This window comes from Puntigrus tetrazona, chromosome 22 (genome assembly GCF_018831695.1).
Source record: "Puntigrus tetrazona isolate hp1 chromosome 22, ASM1883169v1, whole genome shotgun sequence".
Taxonomy (NCBI): domain Eukaryota; kingdom Metazoa; phylum Chordata; class Actinopteri; order Cypriniformes; family Cyprinidae; genus Puntigrus; species Puntigrus tetrazona.
The window spans coordinates 16,141,298-16,151,355 of record NC_056720.1 but is presented as its reverse complement, the minus strand read 5'-3'; the positions used below and the strand labels follow the sequence as shown (position 1 = coordinate 16,151,355).

The 10,058-nt window shown below is 48.3% G+C and overlaps 12 non-coding genes across 12 annotated transcripts; 9 read left to right on the top strand and 3 right to left on the bottom strand.

The window, feature by feature from the left end:
* Positions 1–1,511: 1,511 nt before the first annotated feature.
* Positions 1,512–1,584, bottom strand: trnaa-agc. The gene has a single exon. It is a non-coding gene; the product is annotated as a tRNA-Ala (tRNA).
* A 296-nt stretch (positions 1,585–1,880) lies between these two features.
* Positions 1,881–1,952, top strand: trnah-gug. The gene has a single exon. It is a non-coding gene; the product is annotated as a tRNA-His (tRNA).
* A 1,265-nt stretch (positions 1,953–3,217) lies between these two features.
* trnah-gug lies at positions 3,218–3,289 on the top strand. Its single transcript has one exon. It is a non-coding gene; the product is annotated as a tRNA-His (tRNA).
* A 242-nt stretch (positions 3,290–3,531) lies between these two features.
* On the top strand, positions 3,532–3,604 carry trnak-uuu. The gene has a single exon. It is a non-coding gene; the product is annotated as a tRNA-Lys (tRNA).
* A 614-nt stretch (positions 3,605–4,218) lies between these two features.
* trnaa-agc lies at positions 4,219–4,291 on the bottom strand. The gene has a single exon. It is a non-coding gene; the product is annotated as a tRNA-Ala (tRNA).
* A 607-nt stretch (positions 4,292–4,898) lies between these two features.
* trnak-uuu lies at positions 4,899–4,971 on the top strand. Its single transcript has one exon. It is a non-coding gene; the product is annotated as a tRNA-Lys (tRNA).
* Positions 4,972–5,603: 632 nt separating this feature from the next.
* Positions 5,604–5,676, bottom strand: trnaa-agc. The gene has a single exon. It is a non-coding gene; the product is annotated as a tRNA-Ala (tRNA).
* Positions 5,677–6,287: 611 nt separating this feature from the next.
* Positions 6,288–6,360, top strand: trnak-uuu. The gene has a single exon. It is a non-coding gene; the product is annotated as a tRNA-Lys (tRNA).
* Positions 6,361–7,339: 979 nt separating this feature from the next.
* On the top strand, positions 7,340–7,411 carry trnah-gug. The gene has a single exon. It is a non-coding gene; the product is annotated as a tRNA-His (tRNA).
* A 238-nt stretch (positions 7,412–7,649) lies between these two features.
* Positions 7,650–7,722, top strand: trnak-uuu. Its single transcript has one exon. It is a non-coding gene; the product is annotated as a tRNA-Lys (tRNA).
* Positions 7,723–8,703: 981 nt separating this feature from the next.
* trnah-gug lies at positions 8,704–8,775 on the top strand. The gene has a single exon. It is a non-coding gene; the product is annotated as a tRNA-His (tRNA).
* A 242-nt stretch (positions 8,776–9,017) lies between these two features.
* trnak-uuu lies at positions 9,018–9,090 on the top strand. Its single transcript has one exon. It is a non-coding gene; the product is annotated as a tRNA-Lys (tRNA).
* Positions 9,091–10,058: the final 968 nt, after the last annotated feature.

Below are 10,058 nucleotides of genomic sequence, written 5' to 3'. Positions count from 1 at the left end.
ATACAGTTGAAACCTGATCTTCCAAAGAATAATAACAATAATAAAGAGATTACTACACTTTCACTACTGTACTTTACTGACTATGTCTTCAAGCATTTTTTTTACACTGCACGACAGTTTATACCGTTCGAGTAAAAAAAAAAAATCATGGAACGTAATAAGTAAGATTAAAGGCAAACAACACGACGACAAACACACGACAAAACACGTCATGGTTACTACACCACACGTCACTCAAGTCAAATCATTTAGAATTTCCCCGGGGAATTTAATGACAGTTGTAACGAACGCGAGATATAAAACGACTAAATGGAATTTAATAAGTAAGATTAAAGGCAAATTGCAATTATAGAGATGATGTTAAAAACTCGCTACGAAGTCATAGTTTTTAAATGCAAAACAAGAACGATGGACGAAAACGTAATGAATTATCAGTTCAAAAACATAGCAAACGGAGAGAAAAAAAACATTTAATACTTACTTTGTCGAATTATGCAATTTTCTTCTGTCTGTCGAATTGAAATCAGGACTCGTAAAGTCAGCTAAAACTAAGCAGTTTTATTCTCGCTTGGATCTCACTTGGAAACGCGATTGGCCGGTGCGTTCGGCAACGCGATTGGCTCTCGTCCATTCTCGCAACACAGAGCGATTGGCTCCCAACAATGGACAGCTCGCGCTCTGATTGGCTCCCCAACAATGGACAGCTCGCGCTCTGATTGGCTCCCGTCCATTCTCAAGCGCGACGCGGTTGGCCGTTCGTCCATTGTCAAAATGGAAAGCGAGCTCGGCGATTGGACCGCGAAACACAGACGATCCTGCTCCAGGTAGAGCTCAGTCGGTAGAGCATCAGACTTTTAATCTGAGGGTCCAGGGTTCAAGTCCCTGTTCGGGCGCGAGGCAATCCTATTGATGGCGGCCTCCATATCCCTAGCTCGGCACACCCGAGCCAGCTCGTTGGGAAAGAGTGCTCATGAAGTCAACTGAGTGAGTCTCAGTTCTCCTAGTTGGTACCGCTGTTCCGCTTGCTGCAGGGCCAGCATCTTCTAAACACTGCTCTCATCTTATTCCTCAAGATTGTTCTTAAAAAAATTTTTTAAGAAGAATGCACATTTTTCAAAAGACTCACAGCTTTCCAAATAACTCTTTCAAGTGAGGATAGCCCCACACCTGTCTTAAATCCCAAATAATAAGAACCAGTTAATTAAGTGACTGGGTTAGGGTCAGGGTCAGGGTCAGGGTCAGGGTCAGGGTTAGGGGTTAGGGTCAGGGTTAGGGTTAGGGTTAGGGTTAGGTTTAGGGTTACTTCAAATTGGTTGTCTCTGAGCCCAAACGGCCCTAGCTAGGGTTACATGGTGTAGTGGTTAGCCCTCTGGACTCTGTTTTAGACCCTGTCTGAAGAATCTTTTGGCAGCAGTCAGTCAAAAAATGCTTTCAGGGGGTGCCTAGATTGGTTGCCGCCATGCGCAGGCTGTCTCTGTAGGGAAGTGAGCTTAAAAGAGCGGACACAAGCTTGGAGAATGCGGGCATCGATCCCGCTACCTCTCGCATGCTAAGCGAGCGCTCTACCATTTGAGCTAATTCCCCTTGCCTGGCTACAGACATGTCCAAACATTGCCTTTGCAGAGCGACGTGTAATTTTAAGGGGCTTGAAGCTGTGAATTGAAAGCAAATGAATTTGGTGAATTAACCGAGATATTGTGCTTTAGTTTAAGGGCTACTGAGGCTTACTACCGAAGCTGTTTTGCCACCCAGGATCACTAGCAACCATCAAGTTTTCGGTCAACTGGGCCGAGAAAGGGCTGTGTTATTTTTTTTCTTTCCTTCCCTCTCTGCCCGGACCAATGCTTCCAGCCCTTCTCACCACTGAGGCTCAGTGGAGTGCCGTGATCGTATAGTGGTTAGTACTCTGCGTTGTGGCTGCAGCAACCCCGGTTCGAATCCGGGTCACGGCAGGCTTTTTGCCAACAGGCAACGATCTTCTCTCCCATGTTTTTTTGCCACCTCATCCGGTGCTGGTGCGAACCTTGCCAACTACGGATGACGATTGCCCTTTGACTTTAGTATTTGGTGCCGATAATTGTACCTTCCACGGTCTTTGCTCTCTCTTCCGCAATTCCGTTTTTGCAGGCTTCACCTCGGCGTGTTGTGCATACGTTATATACTAACAAGTAACAAGCCGGCAGACTGCGCCGGAGCCTGGATAGCTCAGTCGGTAGAGCATCAGACTTTTAATCTGAGGTCCAGGGTTCAAGTCCCTGTTCGGGCGCGAGGCAGTCCTATTGATGGCGGCCTCCATATCCCTAGCTCGGCACACCCGAGCCAGCCTGTTGGGAAAGAGTGCTCATGAAGTCAACTGAGTGAGTCTCAGTTCTCCTAGTTGGTACCGCTGTTCCTCCTGCTGCAGGGCCAGCATCTTCTAAACACTGCTCTCATCTTATTCCTCAAGATTGTTCTTAAAAAAATTTTTAAGAAGAATGCACATTTTTCAAAAGACTCACAGCTTTCCAAATAACTCTTTCAAGTGAGGATAGCCCCACACCTGTCTTAAAGTTAATTAAGTAACTGGGTTAGGGTTAGGGTCAGGGTCAGGATCAGGGTTAGGGGTTAGGGGTTAGGGTTAGGGTTAGGTTTAGGGTTACTTCAAATTGGTTGTCTCTGAGCCCAAACGGCCCTAGCTAGGGTTACATGGTGTAGTGGTTAGCCCTCTGGACTCTGTTTTAGACCCTGTCTGAAGAATCTTTTGGCAGCAGTCAGTCAAAAAATGCTTTCAGGGGGTGCCTAGATTGGTTGCCGCCATGCGCAGGCTGTCTCTGTAGGGAAGTGAGCTTAAAAGAGCGGACACAAGCTTGGAGAATGCGGGCATCGATCCCGCTACCTCTCGCATGCTAAGCGAGCGCTCTACCATTTGAGCTAATTCCCTGCCTGGCTGGCAGACATGCCTAAACATTGCCTTTGCAGAGCGACGTGTAATTTTAAGGGGCTTGAAGCTGTGAATTGAAAGCAAATGAATTTGGTGAATTAACCGAGATATTGTGCTTTAGTTTAAGGGGTACTGAGGCTTACTACCGAAGCTGTTTTGCCACCCAGGATCACTAGCAACCATCAAGTTTTCGGTCAACTGGGCCGAGAAAGGGCTGTGTTATTTTTTTTCTTTCCCTTCCCTCTCTGCCCCGGACCAATGCTTCCAGCCCTTCTCACCACTGAGGCTCAGTGGAGTGCCGTGATCGTATAGTGGTTAGTACTCTGCGTTGTGGCCGCAGCAACCCCGGTTCGAATCCGGGTCACGGCAGGCTTTTTGCCAACAGGCAACGATCTTCTCTCCCATGTTTTTTTGCTACCTCATCCGGTGCTGGTGCGAACCTTGCCAACTACGGATGACGATTGCCCTTTGACTTTAGTATTTGGTGCCGATAATTGTACCTTCCACGGTCTTTGCTCTCTCTTCCGCAATTCCGTTTTTGCAGGCTTCACCTCGGCGTGTTGTGCATACGTTATATACTAACAAGTAACAAGCCGGCAGACTGCGACGAAGCCTGGATAGCTCAGTCGGTAGAGCATCAGACTTTTAATCTGAGGGTCCAGGGTTCAAGTCCCTGTTCGGGCGCGAGGCAATCCTATTGATGGCGGCCTCCATATCCCTAGCTCGCACACCCGAGCCAGCTCGCTGGGAAAGAGTGCTCATGAAGTCAACTGAGTGAGTCTCAGTTCTCCTAGTTGGTACCGCTGTTCCTCCTGCTGCAGGGCCAGCATCTTCTAAACACTGCTCTCATCTTATTCCTCAAGATTGTTCTTAAAAAATTTTTTTAAGAAGAATGCACATTTTTCAAAAGACTCACAGCTTTCCAAATAACTCTTTCAAGTGAGGATAGCCCCACACCTGTCTTAAATCCCAAATAATAAGAACCAGTTAATTAAGTAACTGGGTTAGGGTTAGGGTCAGGGTCAGGATCAGGGTTAGGGGTTAGGGGTTAGGGGTTAGGGTTAGGGGTTAGGGTTAGGTTTAGGGTTACTTCAAATTGGTTGTCTCTGAGCCCAAACGGCCCTAGCTAGGGTTACATGGTGTAGTGGTTAGCCCTCTGGACTCTGTTTTAGACCCTGTCTGAAGAATCTTTTGGCAGCAGTCAGTCAAAAAATGCTTTCAGGGGGTGCCTAGATTGGTTGCCGCCATGCGCAGGCTGTCTCTGTAGGGAAGTGAGCTTAAAAGAGCGGACACAAGCTTGGAGAATGCGGGCATCGATCCCGCTACCTCTCGCATGCTAAGCGAGCGCTCTACCATTTGAGCTAATTCCCCTTGCCTGGCTACAGACATGCCTAAACATTGCCTTTGCAGAGCGACGTGTAATTTTAGGGGCTTGAAGCTGTGAATTGAAAGCAAATGAATTTGGTGAATTAACTGAGATATTGTGCTTTAGTTTAAGGGGTACTGAGGCTTACTACCGAAGCTGTTTTGCCACCCAGGATCACTAGCAACCATCAAGTTTTCGGTCAACTGGGCCGAGAAAGGGCTGTGTTATTTTTTTTCTTTCCCTTCCCTCTCTGCCCCGGACCAATGCTTCCAGCCCTTCTCACCACTGAGGCTCAGTGGAGTGCCGTGATCGTATAGTGGTTAGTACTCTGCGTTGGGCGCAGCAACCCCGGTTCGAATCCTGGTCACGGCAGGCTTTTTGCCAACAGGCAACGATCTTCTCTCCCATGTTTTTGCCACCTCATCCGGTGCTGGTGCGAACCTTGCCAACTACGGATGACGATTGCCCTTTGACTTTAGTATTTGGTGCAGATAATTGTACCTTCCACGGTCTTTGCTCTCTCTTCCGCAATTCCGTTTTTGCAGGCTTCACCTCGGCGTGTTGTGCATACGTTATATACTAACAAGTAACAAGCCGGCAGACTGCGCCGGAGCCTGGATAGCTCAGTCGGTAGAGCATCAGACTTTTAATCTGAGGGTCCAGGGTTCAAGTCCCTGTTCGGGCGCGAGGCAATCCTATTGATGGCGGCCTCCATATCCCTAGCTCGGCACACCCGAGCCAGCTCGTTGGGAAAGAGTGCTCATGAAGTCAACTGAGTGAGTCTCAGTTCTCCTAGTTGGTACCGCTGTTCCTCCTGCTGCAGGGCCAGCATCTTCTAAACACTGCTCTCATCTTATTCCTCAAGATTGTTCTTAAAAAAATTTTTTAAGAAGAATGCACATTTTTCAAAAGACTCACAGCTTTCCAAATAACTCTTTCAAGTGAGGATAGCCCCACACCTGTCTTAAATCCCAAATAATAAGAACCAGTTAATTAAGTGACTGGGTTAGGGTCAGGGTCAGGGTCAGGGTCAGGGTCAGGGTTAGGGTCAGGGTCAGGATCAGGGTTAGGGGTTAGGGGTTAGGGGTTAGGGTTAGGTTTAGGGTTACTTCAAATTGGTTGTCTCTGAGCCCAAACGGCCCTAGCTAGGGTTACATGGTGTAGTGGTTAGCCCTCTGGACTCTGTTTTAGACCCTGTCTGAAGAATCTTTTGGCAGCAGTCAGTCAAAAAATGCTTTCAGGGGGTGCCTAGATTGGTTGCCGCCATGCGCAGGCTGTCTCTGTAGGGAAGTGAGCTTAAAAGAGCAGACACAAGCTTGGAGAATGCGGGCATCGATCCCGCTACCTCTCGCATGCTAAGCGAGCGCTCTACCATTTGAGCTAATTCCCCTTGCCTGGCTACAGACATGCCTAAACATTGCCTTTGCAGAGCGACGTGTAATTTTAAGGGGCTTGAAGCTGTGAATTGAAAGCAAATGAAGTTGGTGAATTAACCGAGATATTGTGCTTTAGTTTAAGGGGTACTGAGGCTTACTACCGAAGCTGTTTTGCCACCCAGGATCACTAGCAACCATCAAGTTTTCGGTCAACTGGGCCGAGAAAGGGCTGTGTTATTTTTTTTCTTTCCCTTCCCTCTCTGCCCCGGACCAATGCTTCCAGCCCTTCTCACCACTGAGGCTCAGTGGAGTGCCGTGATCGTATAGTGGTTAGTACTCTGCGTTGTGGCTGCAGCAACCCTGGTTCGAATCCTGGTCACGGCAGGCTTTTTGCCAACAGGCAACGATCTTCTCTCCCATGTTTTTTTGCCACCTCATCCGGTGCTGGTGCGAACCTTGCCAACTACGGATGACGATTGCCCTTTGACTTTAGTATTTGGTGCCGATAATTGTACCTTCCACGGTCTTTGCTCTCTCTTCCGCAATTCCGTTTTTGCAGGCTTCACCTCGGCGTGTTGTGCATACGTTATATACTAACAAGTAACAAGCCGGCAGACTGCGCGGAGCCTGGATAGCTCAGTCGGTAGAGCATCAGACTTTTAATCTGAGGGTCCAGGGTTCAAGTCCCTGTTCGGGCGCGAGGCAATCCTATTGATGGCGGCCTCCATATCCCTAGCTCGGCACACCCGAGCCAGCTCGTTGGGAAAGAGTGCTCATGAAGTCAACTGAGTGAGTCTCAGTTCTCCTAGTTGGTACCGCTGTTCCTCCTGCTGCAGGGCCAGCATCTTCTAAACACTGCTCTCATCTTATTCCTCAAGATTGTTCTTAAAAAATTTTTTAAGAAGAATGCACATTTTTCAAAAGACTCACAGCTTTCCAAATAACTCTTTCAAGTGAGGATAGCCCCACACCTGTCTTAAATCCCAAATAATAAGAACCAGTTAATTAAGTAACTGGGTTAGGGTTAGGGTCAGGGTCAGGATCAGGGTTAGGGGTTAGGGGTTAGGGGTTAGGGGTTAGGGTTAGGTTTAGGGTTACTTCAAATTGGTTGTCTCTGAGCCCAAACGGCCCTAGCTAGGGTTACATGGTGTAGTGGTTAGCCCTCTGGACTCTGTTTTAGACCCTGTCTGAAGAATCTTTTGGCAGCAGTCAGTCAAAAAATGCTTTCAGGGGGTGCCTAGATTGGTTGCCGCCATGCGCAGGCTGTCTCTGTAGGGAAGTGAGCTTAAAAGAGCGGACACAAGCTTGGAGAATGCAGGCATCAATCCCGCTACCTCTCGCATGCTAAGCGAGCGCTCTACCATTTGAGCTAATTCCCCTTGCCTGGCTACAGACATGTCCAAACATTGCCTTTGCAGAGCGACGTCTATTTTTAAGGGGCTTGAAGCTGTGAATTGAAAGCAAATGAATTTGGTGAATTAACTGAGATATTGTGCTTTAGTTTAAGGGGTACTGAGGCTTACTACCGAAGCTGTTTTGCCACCCAGGATCACTAGCAACCATCAAGTTTTCGGTCAACTGGGCCGAGAAAGGGCTGTGTTATTTTTTTTCTTTTCCTTCCCTCTCTGCCCCGGACCAATGCTTCCAGCCCTTCTCACCACTGAGGCTCAGTGGAGTGCCGTGATCGTATAGTGGTTAGTACTCTGCGTTGTGGCCGCAGCAACCCCGGTTCGAATCCGGGTCACGGCAGGCTTTTTGCCAACAGGCAACGATCTTCCCATGTTTTTTTGCCACCTCATCCGGTGCTGGTGCGAACCTTGCCAACTACGGATGACGATTGCCCTTTGACTTTAGTATTTGGTGCAGATAATTGTACCTTCCACGGTCTTTGCTCTCTCTTCCGCAATTCCGTTTTTGCAGGCTTCACCTCGGCGTGTTGTGCATACGTTATATACTAACAAGTAACAAGCCGGCAGACTGCGCCGGAGCCTGGATAGCTCAGTCGGTAGAGCATCAGACTTTTAATCTGAGGGTCCAGGGTTCAAGTCCCTGTTCGGGCGCGAGGCAATCCTATTGATGGCGGCCTCCATATCCCTAGCTCGGCACACCCGAGCCAGCTCGTTGGGAAAGAGTGCTCATGAAGTCAACTGAGTGAGTCTCAGTTCTCCTAGTTGGTACCGCTGTTCCGCTTGCTGCAGGGCCAGCATCTTCTAAACACTGCTCTCATCTTATTCCTCAAGATTGTTCTTAAAAAATTTTTTTAAGAAGAATGCACATTTTTCAAAAGACTCACAGCTTTCCAAATAACTCTTTCAAGTGAGGATAGCCCCACACCTGTCTTAAATCCCAAATAATAAGAACCAGTTAATTAAGTGACTGGGTTAGGGTCAGGGTCAGGGTCAGGGTCAGGGTTAGGGGTTAGGGTCAGGGTTAGGGTTAGGGTTAGGTTAGGTTTAGGTTACTTCAAATTGGTTGTCTCTGAGCCCAAACGGCCCTAGCTAGGGTTACATGGTGTAGTGGTTAGCCCTCTGGACTCTGTTTTAGACCCTGTCTGAAGAATCTTTTGGCAGCAGTCAGTCAAAAAATGCTTTCAGGGGGTGCCTAGATTGGTTGCCGCCATGCGCAGGCTGTCTCTGTAGGGAAGTGAGCTTAAAAGAGCGGACACAAGCTTGGAGAATGCAGGCATCGATCCCGCTACCTCTCGCATGCTAAGCGAGCGCTCTACCATTTGAGCTAATTCCCCTTGCCTGGCTACAGACATGTCCAAACATTGCCTTTGCAGAGCGACGTGTAATTTTAAGGGGCTTGAAGCTGTGAATTGAAAGCAAATGAATTTGGTGAATTAACCGAGATATTGTGCTTTAGTTTAAGGGCTACTGAGGCTTACTACCGAAGCTGTTTTGCCACCCAGGATCACTAGCAACCATCAAGTTTTCGGTCAACTGGGCCGAGAAAGGGCTGTGTTATTTTTTTTCTTTCCCTTCCCTCTCTGCCCCGGACCAATGCTTCCAGCCCTTCTCACCACTGAGGCTCAGTGGAGTGCCGTGATCGTATAGTGGTTAGTACTCTGCGTTGTGGCCGCAGCAACCCCGGTTCGAATCCGGGTCACGGCAGGCTTTTTGCCAACAGGCAACGATCTTCTCTCCCATGTTTTTTTGCCACCTCATCCGGTGCTGGTGCGAACCTTGCCAACTACGGATGACGATTGCCCTTTGACTTTAGTATTTGGTGCAGATAATTGTACCTTCCACGGTCTTTGCTCTCTCTTCCGCAATTCCGTTTTTGCAGGCTTCACCTCGGCGTGTTGTGCATACCTTATATACTAACAAGTAACAAGCCGGCAGACTGCGCCGGAGCCTGGATAGCTCAGTCGGTAGAGCATCAGACTTTTAATCTGAGGGTCCAGGGTTCAAGTCCCTGTTCGGGCGCGAGGCAATCCTATTGATGGCGGCCTCCATATCCCTAGCTCGGCACACCCGAGCCAGCTCGTTGGGAAAGAGTGCTCATGAAGTCAACTGAGTGAGTCTCAGTTCTCCTAGTTGGTACCGCTGTTCCTCCTGCTGCAGGGCCAGCATCTTCTAAACACTGCTCTCATCTTATTCCTCAAGATTGTTCTTAAAAAAATTTTTTAAGAAGAATGCACATTTTTCAAAAGACTCACAGCTTTCCAAATAACTCTTTCAAGTGAGGATAGCCCCACACCTGTCTTAAATCCCAAATAATAAGAACCAGTTAATTAAGTAACTGGGTTAGGGTTAGGTCAGGTCAGGTCAGGGTCAGGGGTTAGGGGTTAGGTTAGGGTTAGGGTTAGGGTTAGGTTTAGGGTTACTTCAAATTGGTTGTCTCTGAGCCCAAACGGCCCTAGCTAGGGTTACATGGTGTAGTGGTTAGCCCTCTGGACTCTGTTTTAGACCCTGTCTGAAGAATCTTTTGGCAGCAGTCAGTCAAAAAATGCTTTCAGGGGGTGCCTAGATTGGTTGCCGCCATGCGCAGGCTGTCTCTGTAGGGAAGTGAGCTTAAAAGAGCGGACACAAGCTTGGAGAATGTGGGCATCGATCCCGCTACCTCTCGCATGCTAAGCGAGCGCTCTACCATTTGAGCTAATTCCCCTTGCCTGGCTACAGACATGTCCAAACATTGCCTTTGCAGAGCGACGTCTATTTTTAAGGGGCTTGAAGCTGTGAATTGAAAGCAAATGAAGTTGGTGAATTAACCGAGATATTGTGCTTTAGTTTAAGGGGTACTGAGGCTTACTACCGAAGCTGTTTTGCCACCCAGGATCACTAGCAACCATCAAGTTTTCAGTCAAACTGGGCCGAGAAAGGGCTGTGTTATTTTTTTTCTTTCCCTTCCCTCTCTGCCCCGGACCAATGCTTCCAGCCCTTCTCACCACTGA